Genomic DNA, 21,016 nt, shown 5'->3' with positions numbered 1-21,016 from the left:
TTTTCTAGGTTTTGTTCCTTTTGGACCACAGACCATTGCAAAAGATTTTCCAAAATTTACCTTCAGGTCAAGATCCAGCATGAAGGTGTTAAAGGCATCTAGGCACAACTGCAAACTGTTTCCAGTGAGGGTCATTAAAACAGTATCGTCTGCATATGAGAGTATAGGAATACTCCTACCGTTTACCTTTGGAAAATCACAACAGTGGTCCAACAAGTACTTCTCTAGTCCATTTGTGTATACTAGGAACAAGAAAGGCGCCAAAATGCAACCTTGACGCACCCCCTCAGTTGAGGGAATAGGTTTAGTTGTTTCTCCCCCAGGTCCGAATCTTATAGCCACGGACGTTGCTGCGTGTAGTCTGCGGAGAAGTGTCACCAGGGGTTCTTCGAAGCCCATATCGTCCATCATCTGCCACAGCCTGCTTCTACAAACAGTGTCAAAGGCGCTTGACAAGTCCATGAAGGCAAGGTAAATTGCAGAACTCCTTGCCTTCATGTACTTGCCAATAATTAGCGCCAAATTCAGGCACTGCTCAACTGTCCCCTTCCCACTTCTGAATCCATACTGGGAGTTCACAATTAGACCAACAGAGTCAGCCCATGTTTCTAATCTGGCCAAAATAACCCTCCCCAATAATTTACATGATGCATCGATCAAGGATATAGGGCGATAGCATCGGGGGTCACACCTATCGCCCTTCTTGAAAATCGGCACCACCACTGCCACCTTCCACGATACAGGGATGCGACCAAGAACAACAGCCCTAAAAACATTCAGTAATAAAGGTGCCCAAGCTTCAATATTATGTTTAAAAAAGTCCAAAGGGACAGCATCAGGGCCCGGGGCTTTTAATGATATGCCCTTCCTCAAAGCTTCTTCAACCTCTTCCAGTGTAAGTGAAGAGCTAAGAAGCAAAGCTGAAGATGGTACCACCAAATCCCCTACATCATCCAACAAATCCGAAAGTAATAATGCTTTGGGATTAAAGATTTTACCAAAGTGAACTTCCCAAGATTCACCAGTAATCTGCGTCAGTATACTTTCTTTGGTGTCATTTTTAAACAAGGGACGATTTACTACTTCCCAGAAGAGCCTACTATCTTTTAGCTCAGAGGCCTTCTCTAGATCGTCCCAGGCTCGATTTTTCAATTCCTGCTTCCTCTTTGTGATGGCCTCTTTATAAGCCCTTCTGGTCGATCTTATCAGTTCCTTATTTCTTGGTTTTTGTATAAGGGCAGCTTTTAAGGATTTATGTGAGGCAGAGCATGCGGAGTCAAACCATTTAAAACACCTTAAATTCTTTTTCCCCACTGGTTTTCTAAGGTGCTCAGCCACGTGCCCACATAATTTTTCAAAACTCCCAATGACCTTGTCTGGATCAGACGTCAGAGACAGGCATGATTCGATCTCAGTTTTACAAACATTCAGAATCTCTACCTCAAGGCCTTCAGCATTTATTTTCCCCCACTTCATAGTGACTCCCTGATTTTTATTATATGTTATGGGTTGCTCCCAAACCAAATGTTTTCTACTAGCAGGGGCACTCAAGGATAGCATTAAAGGATTATGATCGCTTACGGCACTTGCGATTACCTCAAGCCTATTAACATAATGAAGAAAGTTACTAGACACACATACAAAATCAATAGTACTCATTGCACCTCTTGTTCCCTGAAAGGTTGGTATTGGCGATATATTTGGGGCAGCCCAGGGCTCTACCATACATAAATCATTTAGAATAATGATATTATTTAAAGCGTCCCCCTGGGGCGTGTGTTTAAAATGCATCAAGGGCTGTTCATTTAGATCATTGATACCACAGACATTGGAGCCACCAAATTTGCACAGTGTACAATTAAAATCACCAACCCAAATAACTACTAATAAAGCTCGATCACTACGAGCCTTACATATTGCTTCCTCCAAACTCTGAATTGTAGATACATCATTTCTATCAAAAACATTATGGTACCAATTAATTAACAACACAGGCTCTGGGATCAAATTTTCCAACAAGAGCAACTGGTACCAAGGAGTATCCACTATTTTTGAGGTTATCAGGTTCTTTAGTTTGATGGATAGAGCTGTCATTAACCCACCCCTTGCCCTCCCAGCTAGTGATGGGACCGCCAAAACATTAAAAGATTGAAAACCATCAATTTCCCCACCCGCTCTGCTCCATGTCTCCTGAAAGCACAGGATATCCTGACCACCCACATGCTCCAGCCAAGCTTCATCCTCCATTCTACCCGCAAGACCTGCAATATTCCATGAGATTAGACACAGCCCAGGTTCCCCTAGGCTATTGTCCACAGACTTTATTGGAGTTGCCAGGTCAGGCCCAGTAATTGGTGGGTTTAGCTCACAGGCTAAGTTGCTAACAGTTTGACTATCCGAACGCATATTAGGTTGAGCATTGTGGTCAAAAGCGTCCACCACCTGGTTATCCTCCTGCCTTATCCCCCCGTTTTCCCCCATGACCAAATCTGTGGTAGATAGAATGCTTTCCTTTTTCTTGTCTAATGGTCAATCTAAACCCTCCATTCCCACCAATGGGTCAAATCGGTTTCTTAATGGAATATTGTTATTTGGCATCCACCCTAGGTATTCCTCCCCCTGGAATCTCCTTCTTGATTGGTCATAGGGGGTTTGCCCAAAATTTTTGAAACTTGTTGGCCCCATGAGAGATCCATCACCCTGGTACCACAAACCAGGATGATTTTGAGGGGGTCGAGATATAGTATTAATCTGAGTCCATCCAGAGTAATTATTACCCTGCACTCTCGACCCAGGAAAGCGAGGGTTAGGGGGAAGATGATGCAAGTTGGGATAAAAATATTCAAGACCTATACATTGAATATCCCCCATTCTAGCAAACCTTGCTTTGTTACAGATTAAGTCCTTGACCCACCTGTCCCTAAAATTAATTAGGATACAATCCCCCTCTAAATCCTTCTTGCTTGGGCCAACCCAAGGGACCCTTCGTACGTTTAATATTTTTGTACTAGAGGCTGGGGGGAGTGGTCTATTGTTGTTGAGCCAGAATATGACTTTATTTGATAGGTCCGGATTTGATTCATGTTTATTTGGTGCGACCACCGGGACACCTGTCAGGATGGCCATAAAAGGTGCAGATTCGGGGGGTATATTCACACATATTGGTTTACTTGGAGGTGCCATTTCATCCAGAACTAATGGGCCGCTCAGTGGAGTTTGTTTAACTTGAGATGAGGCTACTGGCTTAGATGTAATTGAGCTCGGTGCTGCTGCTATAGCCATAATCGGTATTGACTGAGAGTCCCCATCAGCCACCAGTGCAGGTCTAGTTGGGACTGATCGTACAGGGGTTCGCTGGGAATCAACAGATGCAATAGGCTGGGGCGGATTACTTGGTTTTTGAATAGAGGTTTTGTGAGCCCCCTTCTTTATTTCAATACAATTCCCCTGGGCCTGTGGGAGTTTGCTGTTGTTAGCCAAAATTTCCAGCGAATGTGTGTTAACTGATATTAAGTGCTCTAATTGGTCCAATTTTAGGTTAACTATTTGTGTTCTCTCAATAAGGGGTAACAAGAGATTTTTTACCAGCTTCTCAATATGTGTTAACAAAGCTTTATTGTTGTTGTTTTGGCAGCAATGAGTCAGATCACCAGGGTCTCCCATACGTATTACCCTTCCCTTCAAGTGACCTCCCCCTCTTTTACGTTTACTAGTTTTTGTGACTTCTGGAACAGAGGCCGAAACTTTGGGTTGTAGGGAAATGGGGCCCGACAGGGTCAAATTAGGGTGTTGGATCCCATCCCCAATATTGCTCAATACAGAACAATCTTCTATTGGACCGTTCACTACATCGCCCATAGATATTTCTTGATTATCTGAAGTAACGGCTAAGTCTGGGCTGGCTTCCAAGTCGTTTATTATGCTCTTTTCAGGAGTGACCACAGATGCAAACCGACCCAAAGATGAACGCTTCCCCGTAACTAAGTCCAGAGACAAATGCTTTTCAGACCACAGTCACTATTTGGGTATTACTTAGGTATTTCAACGGCTCTACGACATTGCACCCATTTGCCTCCACCGCGACTTGTTGCGCATCAGTGAATTAGGCACCAATTTAATTCCAAAACAAAAGCAAAAGTAAAAACCAACCTATCTACTTCATATATGACAAATGGTTTGGTTTCTTCCCCGTTTTGTCTCCACCGTGACTTGTTATGCATCAGTGAAGTATGCACCAATTTAATTTCAAAGAATTTACAGAGACCAGCCAATCTACTTTAGATTCAGCAGACGGTTTAGTCACCCTAATATTTATGACACGAATAACAGTGAACAAACCCTATTCAGGCGACATATACCTAGTGTGTTATGTGTCCAATTATATCTAATATGTGTCTATTCACCCGTAACGAAAATAACCAGAATACTGACACCATTCAACCAACAACTAGATAGACGGAGTGAGTGCACTGCCACCCACACACGCACAAGATGATGGTGTAAATTACACACAGACCTTAATAGCTTCTCTTTGCACCGCTAAGCGTAATCACAAGGAAGGAGAGAGAAAATTTCAAATTTGTACTTGCCCTATTATGTAATGCAAGAATAAGCAATTCTGTCAAGTCATCTAATGGTCTCTACCAAGGTACCTACTTTGTGTGTGGTGATATTTCCGACCCTCACGATCCTCCGGCGTGGGTATATAGTTGTAAGGTGGAGAAGTGTGGCTCAATGATTAGAGCGGCAGACCCAGATGCAGAGGTCTAGCCCGGGACCAGGATTCAATTCCCCGCCTCGGCGGGTCTTGGGCTCAAAAATTCCACGGACCTGATAATTCTCGCCTCGGTGCCATTCCAATCATGGAGTTCCACTCTGCAACTCTGGGCAATAGCTTGCTTAATCTCCACAACGGCCCCCACAACGCTAAGGATGCCTGGCCTCCACCTTGGGGGTGCCCAGGAGTGGACGCCTCACAGGGAAAGCCAGGATGGGTTCCACAGCGGTATTCGTACAAGCGCCTTGAGACCCTTGCGGGTGAGTAGTGCGCTATACAAGTATCAATTTATATAGTCTCGTCATTTTCTGCGCGCTGGATCCAGTATCTTGTATCCAAACTATAATAAACATAGGAACAATCGCTAGTATCTATCCAACAGCCTGATCTCTCAATCTATGGCTTAGATTCTAACCAAAGTATGACGTCTCAGTATATCTAATACCACATATCTTTCTAGTTAAAACATTACCGCATAGCCCATGTAAGTTGCACCATCCCATTAAGTACTAAATACATATTTGAGTATGGTATAATGTCAAAAAACGTGAATAGTTTACCATTGCTCATAGGTTTTAATATATACCCGAAATTTAGATCTCTCCTTCTGTGACTCCTAATCCCACATAATTTTTATAGTGGAGTCAGAGCTGCGTGGCCCCGATATATTATACTACACCCATATTGACTTTAAATGTGGGTGTCCCTGCTCCGACACGCTGTAGTAGCGTTCATACCATCTATTAAGAATCCCCCAATTGTTCCAGTGTAAGTCCAAATTGTAATTTTAAACACAACAGTTAGTTATAATTCTAAATTACTAATAACTGCCCCCTTATACAGCAAGACGTTTTAATAATATTGCGGTAAGTGGGAGTGCGCGGAAGATTTAAGTTCACTAATCCCCGTCCCCTTAGGTGGAAGGACGTAATTTAGAATTATAACCAACTGTTGTGTTTAAAATAATAATTTGGACTTACACTGGAATGATTGGGGGATTCTTAATAGATGGTAGGAACGCTACTACAGCGTGTCGAAGCAGGGACACACACATTTGAAGTCAATATGGGTGTAGTATAATATAATATAATATATCGGGGCCACGCAGCTCTGACTCCACTATAAAAATTATGTGGGATTAGGAGTCATAGACGGAGAGATCTAAATTTCGGGATATATATTAAAACCTATGGGCAATGGTAAACTATTCACGTTTTTTGACATTATACCATACGCAAATATGTATTTAGTACTTAATGGGATGGCGCAACTTACATGGGCTATGCGGTAATGTTTTAACTAGAAAGATATGTGGTATTAGATATACTGAGACGTCATACTTTGGTTAGAATCTAAGCCATAGATTGAGAGATCAGGCTGTTGAGTAGATACTAGTGATTGTTCCTATGTTTATTATAGTTTGGATACAAGATACTGGATCCAGCGTGCAGAAACTTACGACTCTAAATACCACTATATACCCACGCCGGAGGATCGTGAGGGTCGGAAATATCACCACACGCAAAGTAGGTACCTTGGTAGAGACCATTAGATGACTTGACAGAATTGCTTATTCTTGCATTACATAATAGGGCAAGTACAAATTTGAAATGTTCTCTCTCCTTCCTTGTGATTACGCTTAGCGGTGCCAAGAGAAGCTATTAAGGTCTGTGTGTAATTTACACTATCATTTTGTGCGTGTGTGGGTGGCAGTGCACTCACTCCGTCTATCTAGTTGTTGGTTGAATGGTGTCAGTATTATGGTTATTTTCGTTACGGGTGAATAAACACATATTACATATAATTGGACACATAACACACTAGGTATACGTCGCCTGAATAAGGTTTGTTCACTGTTATTCGTGTCATAAATATTAGGGTGACTAAACCGTCTGCTAAATCTAAAGTAGATTGGCTGGTCTCTGTAAATTCTTTGAAATTAAATTGGTGCATACTTCACTGATGCGCAACAAGTCGCGAAGGAGGTAAATGGGTGAAGAAACCATTCGTCATATATGAAGTATATGGGTTGATTTTTACTATTGCTTTTGTTTTGGAATTAAATTGGTGCCTAATTCACTGATGCGCAACAAGTCGCGGTGGAGGCAAATGGGTGCAATGTCGTAGAGCCGTTGAAATACCTAAGTAATACCCAAATAGTGACTGTGGTCCATCTTTTACTTAGCCTTGAGAAAGTCGCATGTACATAGAACAAGATGTGACGAAACACGTGTTGGCTTTGGGCTTTCGTACAGTCACAAGCTTGAATGAACTAAAGGAATCACCAAAAGAATTAACGCCTTCGCTGCGGCGCGAATTCCGCCGCGGCGCTGGGGGGGTGCGGGGTGAGCGCGGCGCCGCCATGCTCGTGACGGAACCACGCCGTCATGAGTCACGGGCGAGCTGTGCTCATGACGGCGTGTTCCGTCACGTCTCCGCCCACTCTCTATTTCGCCCGCACAGGCGGGGAGTCAGTGCCGCGTGGGAGGAGTGGCCGCAGCATGATGGAACCACGCCGTCATGAGCACACGCCGCCAGTGGCTCATGACGGCGTGGTTCCGTCATGCGCACGCAAGGGGTTAAAGACGGAAGATTCCAAGAAACTTGCTTTGTGCTGTGGATTTATGTTTTGTTACACTTATTTGGTTACGATTTTCACATTGTTAATCAACTTTGAAAACTCACGTTTGCTAAGGAATTGTGTAAGTATTTGTATTGTAGCTGAGGCTGCTGATTAGGAGAGGTGGGTGGTTCTCTCCTCCTTGTAGCACCGTATTAATTGTTTGCATTCAGAATAACTTCAGTGAATATTTCTTGCAGCGCCTTCCCTATGCCCCATACCACTAATCTTTTGTGTAATTTAGGACAAGTATATACATCAAGGTGAAAAGAGACTGCAAGGAGCCATACGTGACATCAATGAATGGTAAGAACCACAGGGCACTAGAAGGAGTCTGGACTGGAGCTAGTATATACATCAAAGTGAAGAGAGACACGCAAGGAGCCATACGTGACATCAATGAGATTGTAAGAACTTTATGGAACAAGGAGGAGCCAGGGCACGTGTATACATCAAGGTGAAGAGAGACACGCAAGGACCCATATGTGACATCAATGAATGGTAAGAACCATGGGTCACTAGAAGGAGTCAGGACCGGAGCAAGTATATACATCAAGGTGATGAGAGACACAGCAAGGAGCCATACGTGACATCAGTGACATGGTAAGAACCATGGGGCACAAGAAGGAACCAGAGCCAGGGCAAGTATATACATCAAAGTGATGAGAGACTGCAAGGAGCATATGTGACATCAATGAGATGGTAAGAACTATAGGGAACAAGAAGGAGATAGGGCAAGTATATACATCAAGGTGAAGAGAGACACGCAAGGAATCATACATGACATCAATGAGATGGTAAGAACCACGGGACACAAGAAGGAGCTAAGACCAGGGCAAGAATATGCATCAAGGTGAAGAGAGACACACAAGGACCCATAAGTGACAACAATGAGATGGTAAGAACCACGGGGCATTAGAAGGAGTCAGGACCGGAGCAAGTATATACATCAAGGTGATGAAAGACACAGCAAGGAGCCCTATGTAACATCAATGAGATGGTAAGAACTATAGGGAACAAGAAGGAACCAGGGCAAGTATATACATTAAGGTTAAGAGAGACACAGCAAGGAGACATACCTGACATCACTGAGATAGTAAAGAACCACAGGGCACAAGAAGGAACGAGGGCCAGGGCACGTATATACATCAAGGTGATGCGACAGCAAGGAGCCATACGTGACATCAATGAGATGGTAAGAACTATAGGGAACAAGAAGGAACCAGGGAAAGGGCAAGTATATACATCAAGGTGATGAGACACAGCAAGGAGCTACACGTGACATCAATGAGATGGTAAGATTCACGGGGCACTAGAAGGAGTCAGGACCGGAGCAAGTATATACATCAAGGTGATGAGAGAAAGCAAGGAGCCATACATGACATCAATGAGATGGTACGAGCTATAGGGAACAAGAAGGAGCCAGGACGAGGGCAAGTATATACATCAAGGTGAAGAGAGACACGTCAAGGAGTCATACGTGATATCAATGAGATGGTAAGAACTTTAGGGCACAAGAAGGAACCAGGGAGAGTGCAAGTATATACATCAAGGTGATGAGAGACTGCAAGGAGCTACACGTGACATCAATGAGATGGTAATAACTATAGGGAGCAAGAAAGAGCCAGGAACAGGGCTAGTATATAGATCAAGGTGATGAGAGACTGCAAGGAGCCATACGTGACATCAATGAGATGGTAAGAACTATAGGGAACAAGAAGGAACCATGGCCAGGGCAAGTATATACATCAAGGTGAAGAGAGACACGTCAAGGAGCCATACGTGATATCATTGAGATGGTAAGAACTACAGGGCACAAGAAGGAACCAGGGAGAGTGCAAGTATATACATCAAGGTGATGAGACACAGCAAGGAGCTACACGTGACATCAATGAGATGGTAAGAACCATAGGGAACAAAAAGGAGCCAGGGCGCGTATATACATCGAGGTGAAGAAAGACACGCAAGGAGCCATACGTGACATCAATGAGATGGTAAGAACTATAGGGAACAAGAAGGAACCAGGGCCAGGGCAAGTATATACATCAAGGTGATGAGACACAGCAAGGAGCTACACATGACATCAATCAGATGGTAATAACTATAGGGAGCAAGAAAGAGCCAGGAACAGGGCTAGTATATAGATCAAGGTGATGAGAGACTGCAAGGAGCATATGTGACATCAATGAGATGATAAGAACTCTAGGGAACAAGAAGGAGCCAGGACCAGGGCAAGCATTTACGTCAAGGTGATGAGAGACACATCAAGGAGCTATATGTGACATCAACGAGATGGTAAAAACCATGGGGCATAAGAAGGAACCAGGACCGGAGCAAGAATATACATTAAGGTGATGAGAGACAGAGCAATGAGCCATACGTGACATCAATGGGATGGTGAAAACTGTAGGGAACAAGACGGAGCCGGGACCAGGGCAAGTATATACATCAAGGTGAAGAGAGACACAGCGAGGGGCGGATATCAGACCACTTTAAGGAATTAGGGGGCCTATCGAGATGACAAAGGCACAGACATGAACCAGGGGACACAGCAAAGAATAGGGGGCACAACCATGAACCAGGGTTTCATAAAGGTGACAGAGGCACAGTGAACCAGGGAACACAAAAAGCAACAGCCGGACACAACAATGAGCCAGGGGACACACCAAGAAACAGTCAGGCACAAGAGTGCACCATGGGACACAACAAGGAAGTGGGGTGGGGGGCATAACAATGAACCACAGGGCACAACAAGGCACAGGGCCATGGGACAGAGCAAGGAGTCAGGAACAGAGCCAAGGGACAGCAAAGAGTCGGGAACAGAGCCAATGGATAGAGTAAAGAGTCAGGAACAGAGCCAATGGATAGAGTAAAGAGTCAGGAACAGAGCCAATGGATAGAGTAAAGAGTCAGGAACAGAGCCAGGGGACTGAGCAAGGTGTCTGGAGCACAGGCAGTGGGGACACCACAAGAAGTCAGGAACAGAGCCAATGGACAGACCAAGGAGTCAGGAACAGAGCCATGGGACAGAGCAAGGAGTCACGAACAGAGTCAAGGGACAGAACAAGGAGTCAGGAACAGAGCCAAGGTACAGAGAAAAGAGTCAGGAACAGAGTCAAGGGACAGAGCAAGGAGTCGGGAGCACAGGCCGTGGACACCACAAGAAGTCAGGAACAGAGTCAAGGGACAGAGCAAGGAGTCAGGAACAGAGCCCATGGATAGAGGAAGAAGTCAGAAACAGAGCCAAGGTACAGAGCAAGGAGTCAGGAACAGAGCATCCAGTCAGGAACAGACTTAAGGGACAGAGCAAGGAGCCAAAAACATAGTCAAGAGACAGAGCAAGAAGTCTAGAACGGAGTCAAGGGACAGAGCAAGGAGTCAAGAGCAGAGTCAAGGGACAGAGCAAGGAGTCCGGAATAGAGCCACGGGATGAAGCAAGGAGTCAGGAACAGAATCATGGAATAGAGCAAGGATTCAGGAGCCACGGGGACAGCAAGGAGCCGGGACTCAGCAAGGGGGCACAACAAGGTGCCAGGGGCACATAAAGGAGCCAGGGGGCACGCCAAGGAGCCAGGGGGCACGCCAAGGAGCCAGGGGGCACAGCAAGGAGCCAGGGGGCACAGCAAGGAGCCAGGGGGATCAGCAAGGAGCCAGGGGGATCAGCAAGGAGCCAGGGGGATCAGCAAGGAGCCAGGGGGATCAGCAAGGAGACAGGGGGATCAGCAAGGAGACAGGGGGATCAGCAAGGAGACACAAGACACAGCATGGTGACGGGGGACAGCAAGGGGACAGCAAGGAGACACAAGACACAGCATGGTGACGGGGACAGCAAGGAGCCAGGGGGGACAGCAAGGGGGCTCAGCAAGGAGCCAGGGGCACAGCAAGGAGACACAGGACACAACAAGGTGCCGGAGGACAGCAAGGAGCCAAGGGGGGACAGCAAGGAGCCAAGGGGGGGCAGCAAGGAGACACAAGACACAGCAAGGAGACAGAAGGCACAAGAAGGAGTCGGTGGCACAGGAAGGAGCCGGGGGGACAGCAAGGAGACACAAGACACAGCAAGGATTTGGTGACACAGCAAGGAGACAAGACACAGCAAGCAGTCGGTAGGACAGCAAGGAGCCACAAGACACAGCAAGGAGCCACAAGACACAGCAAGGAGCCACAAGACACAGCAAGGAGACACAAGACAGCAAGGAGCCGGGGGGACAGCAAGGAGACACAAGACACAGCAAGGATTTGGTGACACAGCAAGGAGACAAGACACAGCAAGGAGTCGGTAGGACAGCAAGGAGCCACAAGACACAGCAAGGAGCCACAAGACACAGCAAGGAGCCACAAGACACAGCAAGGAGACACAAGACAGCAAGGAGCCGGGGGGACAGCAAGGAGACACAAGATACAGCAAGGAGTCAGGTGACACTGCAGTGAGCCAAGATCACGGGCAGGGACAGAGACGTGTTAAGGCATGGGCAAAGTTGGCTTCTGGCCCAGGGCCACAGCCTCTCAGGGCCCCCCCTGATAGAGCTAGCTCTGCTCTGCAGATAGTCTTGCCCTGATGACCTTGAATAATCCTTAAACATAGTTTTAAATACCGATTTTCTTTAATTTATTTTGAATGTGGGTGATGTGTTAAAGTCTATTGCAAACATTTTGCAGAGAAATGTGTTTATGTTTCATGCAACACCCATAAAACAGGACGTGACATCTGAGAACTAGAGGGTGTCAGAGAGAACATTTGCAGCAGTATTAGTGAGCTGCTGCTGTGTTACAATATCGAAAACACACGTCACTATCAATGAATATTAGATGTAAACACATTTCGAATTTGGACGAGCTGTCAGTGACGTGGCCAAAGAGGGTATTAAAGATCTGAAATTGGATCATAAATTCAAATCTGTTCCTAACAGGGGCCCCAAAAATACGTTTGGCCCAGGTCCCCCAAAATCCTTAAAATGTCCCTGGGTAGGGGACGGGTCAAAAAGGGAGGGCCAGAGTTCTGGACAGTAAGGAACCAGAGGAGAAAGCAAGAACCAAAATCAGAGCTGGTGAACACAGCAAAGATTCAAGGCAATTGTGAGGGACCAGTGACATGTGACAAAGCTGGGCTGGACAACAAGAGGCCAGAAGACACAGGAGCTGGCCGTGTCCATGGAACCAGGAAGACACTGCCATGTTGAGTCAGAGTCAAGGAAAACTTCTAAAATGTGACAGTAAGAGAACACTACTAGCAGCACGGAGCCAAGGAACACTACAAGCAGTTCAGAGCCAGAGAACACTACTAACCACAGAGCTATAGAAAACTACTAAAACCTAAGAGCCAGAGAACACTACTAACAGCTCAGAGCCACAGAACACTACTTAACACTGAGCCAAGGAACACTACTAACAGCTCAGAGCCAGAGAAAACTACTAATCCCTCAGAGCCAGAGAAAACTACTAAAACATCAGAGCCAGAGAAAACTACTCTAATCTCAGTTCCAGGGAACACTACTAACAGCTCAGAGCCAGAGAAAACTACTAAAATCTCAGAGCCAGAGAACACTGCTAACAGCTCAGAGCCAGGGAACACTCCTAAAATCAAAGAGCTAGAGAAAACTACCAAAACCTCAGATCCAGGGAAAACTACTAAAAATCTCAGAGCCGGGGAACCCTACTAACAGCTCAGAGCCAGGGAACACTACTAAACACGTAGCTAAACAAACTCCTAAAAGCACAGAGCTAGAGAAAACTCCTAAAAGCACAGAGCTTGAGCAAAGCCCTAAAAGTACAGAGCTAGAGCAAACTCCAAAAGCACAGAGCTAGAGAAAACTCCTAAAAGCACAGAGCTAGAGAAAACTCCTAAAAGCACAGAGCTAGAGAAAACTCCTAAAAGCACAGAGCTAGAGAAAACTCCTAAAAGCACAGATCTAGAGAAAACTCCTAAAAGCACAGAGCTAGAGCAAACCCCTAAAAGCACAGAGCTAGAGAAAACTCCTAAAAGCACAGAGTTAGAGAAAACTCCTAAAAGCACAGATCTAGAGAAAACTCCTAAAAGCACAGAGCTGGAGAAAACTACGTAAAGCACAGAGCTGGAGGAAACTCCTAAAAGCACAGAGTTAGAGAAAACTACTAACAGCTCAGAGCAAGAGAACGCTACTAGAATATCAGAACCAGGGAACACTACTAAACACAGAGCAATACAAAACTCCTAAAAGCACAGAGCTAGAGAAAACTACTAAAAGCACAGAGGTAGAGAAAACTACTCACATCTCAAAGCCGAATAACCCTACTAAAAGCACAGAGCCAGGGGACACTACGAACAGCTCAGTGCCTAGACACACTACTAACAGCTCAAAGCCAGGGAACACAACTAACAGTTCAAAGCCAGGGAACACAACTAAAAGCACAGAGCCAGGGGACACTACTAACAGCTCAGAGCCAGGGGGACACTACTAACAGCTCAGAGCCAGGGGGACACTACTAACAGCTGAGAACAAGGGAACGCTACTAACAGCTCAGAGCCAGGGGACACTACTAACAGCTCAGAGCCAGGGAACACTACTAACAGCTGAGAACCAGGGAATGCTACTAAAAGCTCAGACCCAGGGAACACAACTAAAAGCACAGAGCCAGGGGGACACTACTAACAGCTCAGTGCCTAGACACACTACTAACAGCTCAAAGCCAGGGAACACAACTAACAGCTCAGAGCCAGGGGACACTACTAACAGCTGAGAACCAGGGAACGCTACTAACAGCTCAGAGCCAGGGGACACTACTAACAGCTCAGCGCCTAGACACACTACTAACAGCTCAAAGCCAGGGAACACAACTAACAGCTGAGAACCAGGGAACGCTACTAACAGCTCAGAGCCAGGGGGACACTACTAACAGCTCAGAGCCAGGGAACACAACTAAAAGCACAGAGCCAGGGGACACTACTAACAGCTCAGAGCCAGGGGGACACTACTAACAGCTGAGAACCAGGGAACGCTACTAACAGCTCAGAGCCAGGGAACACTACTAACAGCTGAGAACCAGGGAATGCTACTAAAAGCTCAGACCCAGGGAACACAACTAAAAGCACAGAGCCAGGGGGACACTACTAACAGCTCAGTGCCTAGACACACTACTAACAGCTCAAAGCCAGGGAACACAACTAACAGCTAAGAGCCAGGGGACACTACTAACAGCTGAGAACCAGGGAACGCTACTAACAGCTCAGAGCCAGGGGACACTACTAACAGCTCAGCGCCAGGGGACACTACTAACAGCTCAGTGCCTAGACACACTACTAACAGCTCAAAGCCAGGGAACACAACTAACAGCTAAGAGCCAGGGGACACTACTAACAGCTGAGAACCAGGGAACGCTACTAACAGCTCAGAGCCAGGGGACACTACTAACAGCTCAGCGCCAGGGGACACTACTAACAGCTCAGTGCCTAGACACACTACTAACAGCTCAAAGCCAGGGAACACAACTAACAGCTCAGAGCCAGGGGACACTACTAACAGCTGAGAACCAGGGAACGCTACTAACAGCTCAGAGCTAGGGATAACTGCTAAACAGTGAGCCAAGGAACACTACTAGCAGCTCAGAGCCAGGAAACACTACTAAAAGCACAGAGCCAGGGGGACACTACTAACAGCTCAGTGCCTAGACACACTACTAACAGCTCAAAGCCAGGGAACACAACTAACAGCTAAGAGCCAGGGGACACTACTAACAGCTGAGAACCAGGGAACGCTACTAACAGCTCAGAGCTAGGGATAACTGCTAAACAGTGAGCCAAGGAACACTACTAGCAGCTCAGAGCCAGGAATAACTACTAAACACTGAGCCAGGGAACACTACTAGCAGCTCAGAGCCAGGAAACACTACTAAAAGCACAGAGCCAGGGGACGCTACTAACAGCTCAGAGCCAGGGGACGCTACTAACAGCTCAGAGCAAGGGGACACTACTAACAGGTCAGACCCAGAGAACACTACTAGCAGCTCAGACCCAGGGAACACTACTAGCAGCTCAGACCCAGAGAACACTACTAGCAGCTCAGACCCAGGGAACACTACTAGCAGCTCAGAGCCAAGAATAACTACTAAACACTGAGCCAGGGAACACTACTAGCAGCTCAGAGCCAGGAAACACTACTAAAAGCACAGAGCCAGGGGACGCTACTAACAGCTCAGAGCCAGGGGACGCTACTAACAGCTCAGAGCTAGGGATAACTACTAAACACTGAGCCAGGGAACACTACTAGCAGCTCAGAGCCAGGAAACACTACTAAAAGCACAGAGCCAGGAGACGCTACTAACAGCACAGAGCTAGGAATAACTACTAAACACTGAGCCAGGGAACACTACTAGCAGCTCAGAGCCAGGGGACACTACTAGCAGCTCAGAGCTAGGGGACACTACTAAAAGCACAGAGCCAGGGGACGCTACTAACAGCTCAGAGCCAGGGGCGCTACTAACAGCTCAGAGCTAGGGATAACTACTAAACACTGAGCCAGGGAACACTACTAGCAGCTCAGAGCCAGGGGACACTACTAGCAGCTCAGAGCTAGGGGACACTACTAAAAGCACAGAGCCAGGGGACGCTACTAACAGCTCAGAGCTAGGAATAACTACTAAACACTGAGCCAGGGAACACTACTAGCAGCTCAGAGCCAGGGGACACTACTAGCAGCTCAGAGCCAGGGGACACTACTAGCAGCTCAGAGCCAGGGGACACTACTAACAGCTCAGACCCAGGGAACACTACTAGCAGCTCAGAGCCAGGGATAACTTCTAACAGCTCAGAGCCAGGGGACACTACTAGCAGCTCAGAGCCAGGGATAACTTCTAACAGCTCAAAGCCAGGGAACACTACTAGCAGCTCAGAGCCAGGGAACACTACTAGCAGTTCAGAGCCAGGGAACACTACTAGCAGCTCAGAGCCAGGGAACACTTACAGCTCAGATCCTGGGAACACTACTTACAGCTCAGATCCTGGGAACACTACTTACAGCTCAGATCCTGGGAACTCTCCTAAAAGTTCTCTCTACTAAAAGTTCGGAACACTATTAAAACTCAGAGCAGCGAACCCTTCTGATAGCTCTCGCACAGAACTCGAAGCCACAGCAATGACAGGTGACACCGCGCAGGGACCCTACATTCGTGAGGGTCGGAGCGAGGGGCGTGTCCATGGATTATGGATCGAGGAGCCTGGGGACAGACGCCCCTCTCACATTAGAGCGCAATCCTCACCTGCTGGGGTCTCTCCTTGCACCAGCGCACTTCGCTCCTCCAGAGAGTGGCCCCCAGGGTGGGGCCCGGCCCCCGGCCTCAGTTACCGCCTGTGGGCGAAGGTGAAGCGCGCCAGGTCCGGCTCGTTTAGAAGACCTCCATGTTCAGCTCTCCTGCGCGTGTCCCTCTTGAGGCACCGTACCTGGAGCTGCGCCTCTGTACTCCTCCGGTACTCCTCCGGTACTCCTTCAGTACTGCTCCGCTTCCTCAGCACGTCTTCGGTGCGCTAATACCGCCTCACCCACCACAATGTTTACCTACGACCCCTCTGACACGTTCATTGGTTTTTACTCCCCTCTACCCCTGCCTCCTGTCTCCCCCTATGCCCTGCTCCTCTCCCGCTGCAGCCCAGCCCGGCTCTCCCCCTCCTGCAGCGCCTGCCTCTCCCCCCTCCCCTTCCTGCTCCTTTAAGACTCCGGGCAGCTCAGACCTGCCACCTCCTCCCTGGCTCCTGCTTGCCCCCTGCGGTGGACTGGTGGCCAGGAGAGCTCTGCGTTATGCTCTTAAAGGCTTCTCTGCGCCCCCTCCTCTCCCAGCCACCCTCCTCAGCCCCAACGCACTCACTTCCCATGTGTTAGGGGTGGGAGGGAGGCGACATCCATTGATAAGTCTCCAGACGAAGTGGCTAGCCCTAGATATGAGTGCTGAAATGTGGAATTACAGTGGGGCTAAGCAGGAAGTGAAAACTCCCACCTCACAAACTTAAATAAACTTTACGGTCACACGCGACATGTATGGTGCCTAGAAACCTAGCGCCAACATGAGGTGTGCCCCTACGTGTGCAGCCCAGAGAACCCTCATGATGTATGCCTGTTCTCATATGTGTGCGACTTAGAAGCAATGCCAGCACGGCAGGCATATTTATAAATTGGGTAGCGCCAAGAAGCTAAAATCATTCTCTATGGTTCTACGCCCTCCACCAACAAATCTCTTTTTTACGGAACGGCTCAGTTATGATAGCCCACACTCTCCAACCCACCCCCATCAATGCCTCCCATGTACATTAATATCTTTAAATTGCTTTCCGCTGCTCTCAGTTCAGCCAAAGTTAATATACTACGTTTTGGGGGGACAAATGTTATTCCAACGATTCATTCTTGGCTTGAGGATGTGTTTGCAGTGGTTAGATTTAAAAAAAAAAAAAAAAATGATTTATAAATTAAACTGCAGCTTACATCATTTTGACCAAATTTTGGGCCCTTTTATAGATTCATGGCGTTCGATCTCTTAGTATCAAATTATTATTGATGGGTTTACATCTATCTAAAGTTTAATGTTACATGATCTCTTTTGTTTCGGTGCATACATATATATATTTTTAAGGCGACTGATCATTTATGTCTGCATATGCGGCACTTGGAGACTTTTTCTTCTGTCATTGTTCTGCTTTACGTTTATGTATGATCAGTGCTTTATGTTCCTGCGATGGTGTTTGACTACTGGTCATTATGTGTCCTATTTTTAAAAATGTAATAAAGATTTGAGATACAATATGCCCACGGGTATCTCCCAAAGTTGGAGAAGCCCTGCTGAATGAATGATAATTGCAGAGCGAAGTTTGTACATAGCGCCAAGTAACTGGCGAACGCTCCGACAGAGATATATACATCATACTTACATTTAACATGCATACATCAACGTAACATAATATACATTGGCTTTAATGAAGTGAATTGAGCTATTAGGTCAAAGGAGAGCAATGAATCATTCACAGTCTACTCTATATCCGAACTGTAGAGCGCCTAGAAGCCTTAGGAATTAATTTGCGATGCCTGAAATGTATAGGGCTTGGAAAAGCTAGACATGCACAAAGCTATGGAGTCGTATGAGTAAAATACTCAGTAACTTAGAACTCTTGTGAATACATTGTCTCTGCCCGAGGGGTAAGACTTTATAACCCCCATCAAAACAAAGTGTCTTAAGATGAGGTATATAGTTCATAGAGGCACCATAGTGTCTTAAGATGAGTTATATAGTTCATAGAGGCACTATGAATATTTAATGGCTGTTCCTGGGTGGTACAGGGTTTGGAAACCTTAAGAATCGATTGTATTCGTATCCGAGCTGTAAAACACATACTAACCTTATTAATATCCAAAATGTATAGCGCTTGGAAACCTCGTGAATGTATTTCCAGTGCTACGAAGTTTAGATGAATTAGATGCCTTATCAATATATCATCTTCGCTTGAAATGTATATGGCTTAAAAGACTTAATGAACGTATTATGTTTAGACCTAACGTAAATAGTGCCTAGAAGCCTTGTGAATACATAATATCTATAGTTGATAGCCTAATACCAAATGCGTATAGCGTTTAGAAACGTTATCAATAATAGATAACATCCGCCCGAGACAAGGGTGCTATATGAATACAGAACATGGAAATCATGTCTATTACTGTTGTTTATAGTGACTAGAAAGTTATGAAAACATTGTGGCTTAATTATGGTATGTAGCGCTCAGAAACCTTAAAAATAAATGTCTGGACTCGAGTTTTATAGCACTTAGAAGCCGGGTGAATACATTACGCTTTAACAGAGCCCGGTGTCGCAGTTTTGCAACTCCTAAGAGGTACATAATAGGTATTCCTAATTCCAAATAATAAAATGTCCAATCACGTGACATTGGAAGGGTGAAACGTTGACATTGCGAGGCTGACGTTCGAATTGTGACTCTGAGATCAGATTAGATGACAGGAGGGAGCGATTAACATTCAAAATCATTCGGCCCTCTCTGTATAGCATTTATGAAACAATTCCATCTGTACCCGGCATGCGCAGTCCTTGGAACCTTATAAATGCATTAAATCTATTCCATGTTCATGTGACATTTAGAAACGTATGATTATAAATTAATACGTCTGTACCAGGGTCACATAGCGCTTAGAAGCCTTCCGGATAATTATTCTCAAGAACCTAGTTTAAAGGCCCTTGAAACATATGTGTTTAAATCCTAAAAGTATACAACACTTGAGCACATTGTGGTTACATGTTTGTGCATACCGGAGAGGTGTAGCGCTTAGGAGTCTGGTGAACACCGTACTCAAGGCGTTGAGCGCTTCGAAACCGTATGAATACCGAATGAACACACATTAGGAGCATAGGTCCTGGATATCTGACTGGTGAATACATTATGTGGATACAGATGAGAATTGTGCCCAGAAGCAAGGAAACACGGTAAACTAACAGCCGAGGAATACATCGCCTGGAAGTCTTGTGAATATATTAGACGTATACATGAGGAGAATGGTGATTGGAAGGTGTACAATGGAGCTGAGTATAGTAGCTGGAAGATTTGTGAATACAGGGTGCATATATCGGAGGAGTGCAGCCTTTGAAAACTGTGTAGCTGCATTGTCAATTGCCGAGGATTAAAGCGCTTAGAAGCCTTTCGAACGTCGACACGTGATGTGTGAATTTGAGGAGTAAAGCGCCCGATGCTTCAAGAATAAATTACACATATACACGAGGGGTGCCTTTAGAAGTGATGACCGATGAGCCATCGTGCTAAGCTGTGATGGAATAGCGCCTACACATCGAGCTCATGGAGCTGTAGGGAGGCGGGGGCAGCCGTGCATTCGTGGTGCCCGACACCGGCTGAGTTCATGGAAACAGTGGTGTGACTGCTCATATCTCTGCTGTATCTCTGGCACTTCCTGCCCTGAATGTTTGCTCGGTTTGAAACTTCCCAGTGAGATAAGCCTGTCCCCTACTGGCGCCACGAGGGTCCTGCTTCTATCCGCACTCAGTGCGCAGGCGGGGAGGGGGAAGCAGCGCCCAGCTTTGCATTGACAGGAATGTCAGAACGAAGGGGGTACAGGGTCGGATTGGGGTGCATTGGCACAAATGTCTGCCCAAACTCTGGATTTGCAGGGGCCCCTGTAATCCAAGTCTGGGGTGCACTGGAGAGCACCGGTGCACTGGCACAGCGGCGCCCCAACAACACTGTAACCCTAGGTGGCGCTATAGGTCAGGTCTGAGATCTGACAGAGCCGCGGTAGGTCGCACCACTGGTGTGCGCTGTCGGCCACGGCGGTGGTGCTCGGAGAAGCGCGTTGACCACACTACAGGGTGATGAACTTCCTGTGAATAACTGAGCCCCGCCCACATTTACTCCTTCCTGGCAGTCTCATGACTTTCAGTCTCTCACTGGCCCTCTGCAGAGGTCTGAAGTAACCCCCATCAGACAGTGCCCCCCTCGGGCTCCAGCCAGTTTGTCTGTCCCAGTGTCTGCGAGTCTCCAGCGTGGGGCGCCCTGGAGGACTGGGGGCTCTTATCTCGGCCTGGGAGTGAGACGGGAGGTCAGCAGACAGGATACGGCGCTGTCTGGAGCCGAGTGGGAGCAGCTG

At 46.7% G+C, this 21,016-nt stretch overlaps 1 protein-coding gene across 2 annotated transcripts in view; it reads right to left on the bottom strand.

Moving 5' to 3' along the window:
- Positions 1-17,194, bottom strand: part of LOC146772647 (SMAD family member 6-like) — a 45,927-nt gene extending 28,733 nt beyond the window's left edge. The window contains exon 1 of one of the 2 annotated variants that reach the window (XM_085639303.1): positions 16,629-17,194. The gene's annotated coding sequence lies outside the window, so the exon portion shown is untranslated. The remainder of the gene's footprint in view (positions 1-16,628) is intronic. The other variant, XM_085639304.1, reaches the window with a different exon arrangement.
- Between the last annotated feature and the right edge of the window lie 3,822 nt (positions 17,195-21,016).

This window comes from Triturus cristatus, chromosome 12, assembly GCF_964204655.1.
Source record: "Triturus cristatus chromosome 12, aTriCri1.1, whole genome shotgun sequence".
Taxonomy (NCBI): Eukaryota; Metazoa; Chordata; class Amphibia; order Caudata; family Salamandridae; genus Triturus; species Triturus cristatus.
Note: the sequence above shows the minus strand (reverse complement) of the source record. Positions and strands in the feature narration are given on the sequence as shown.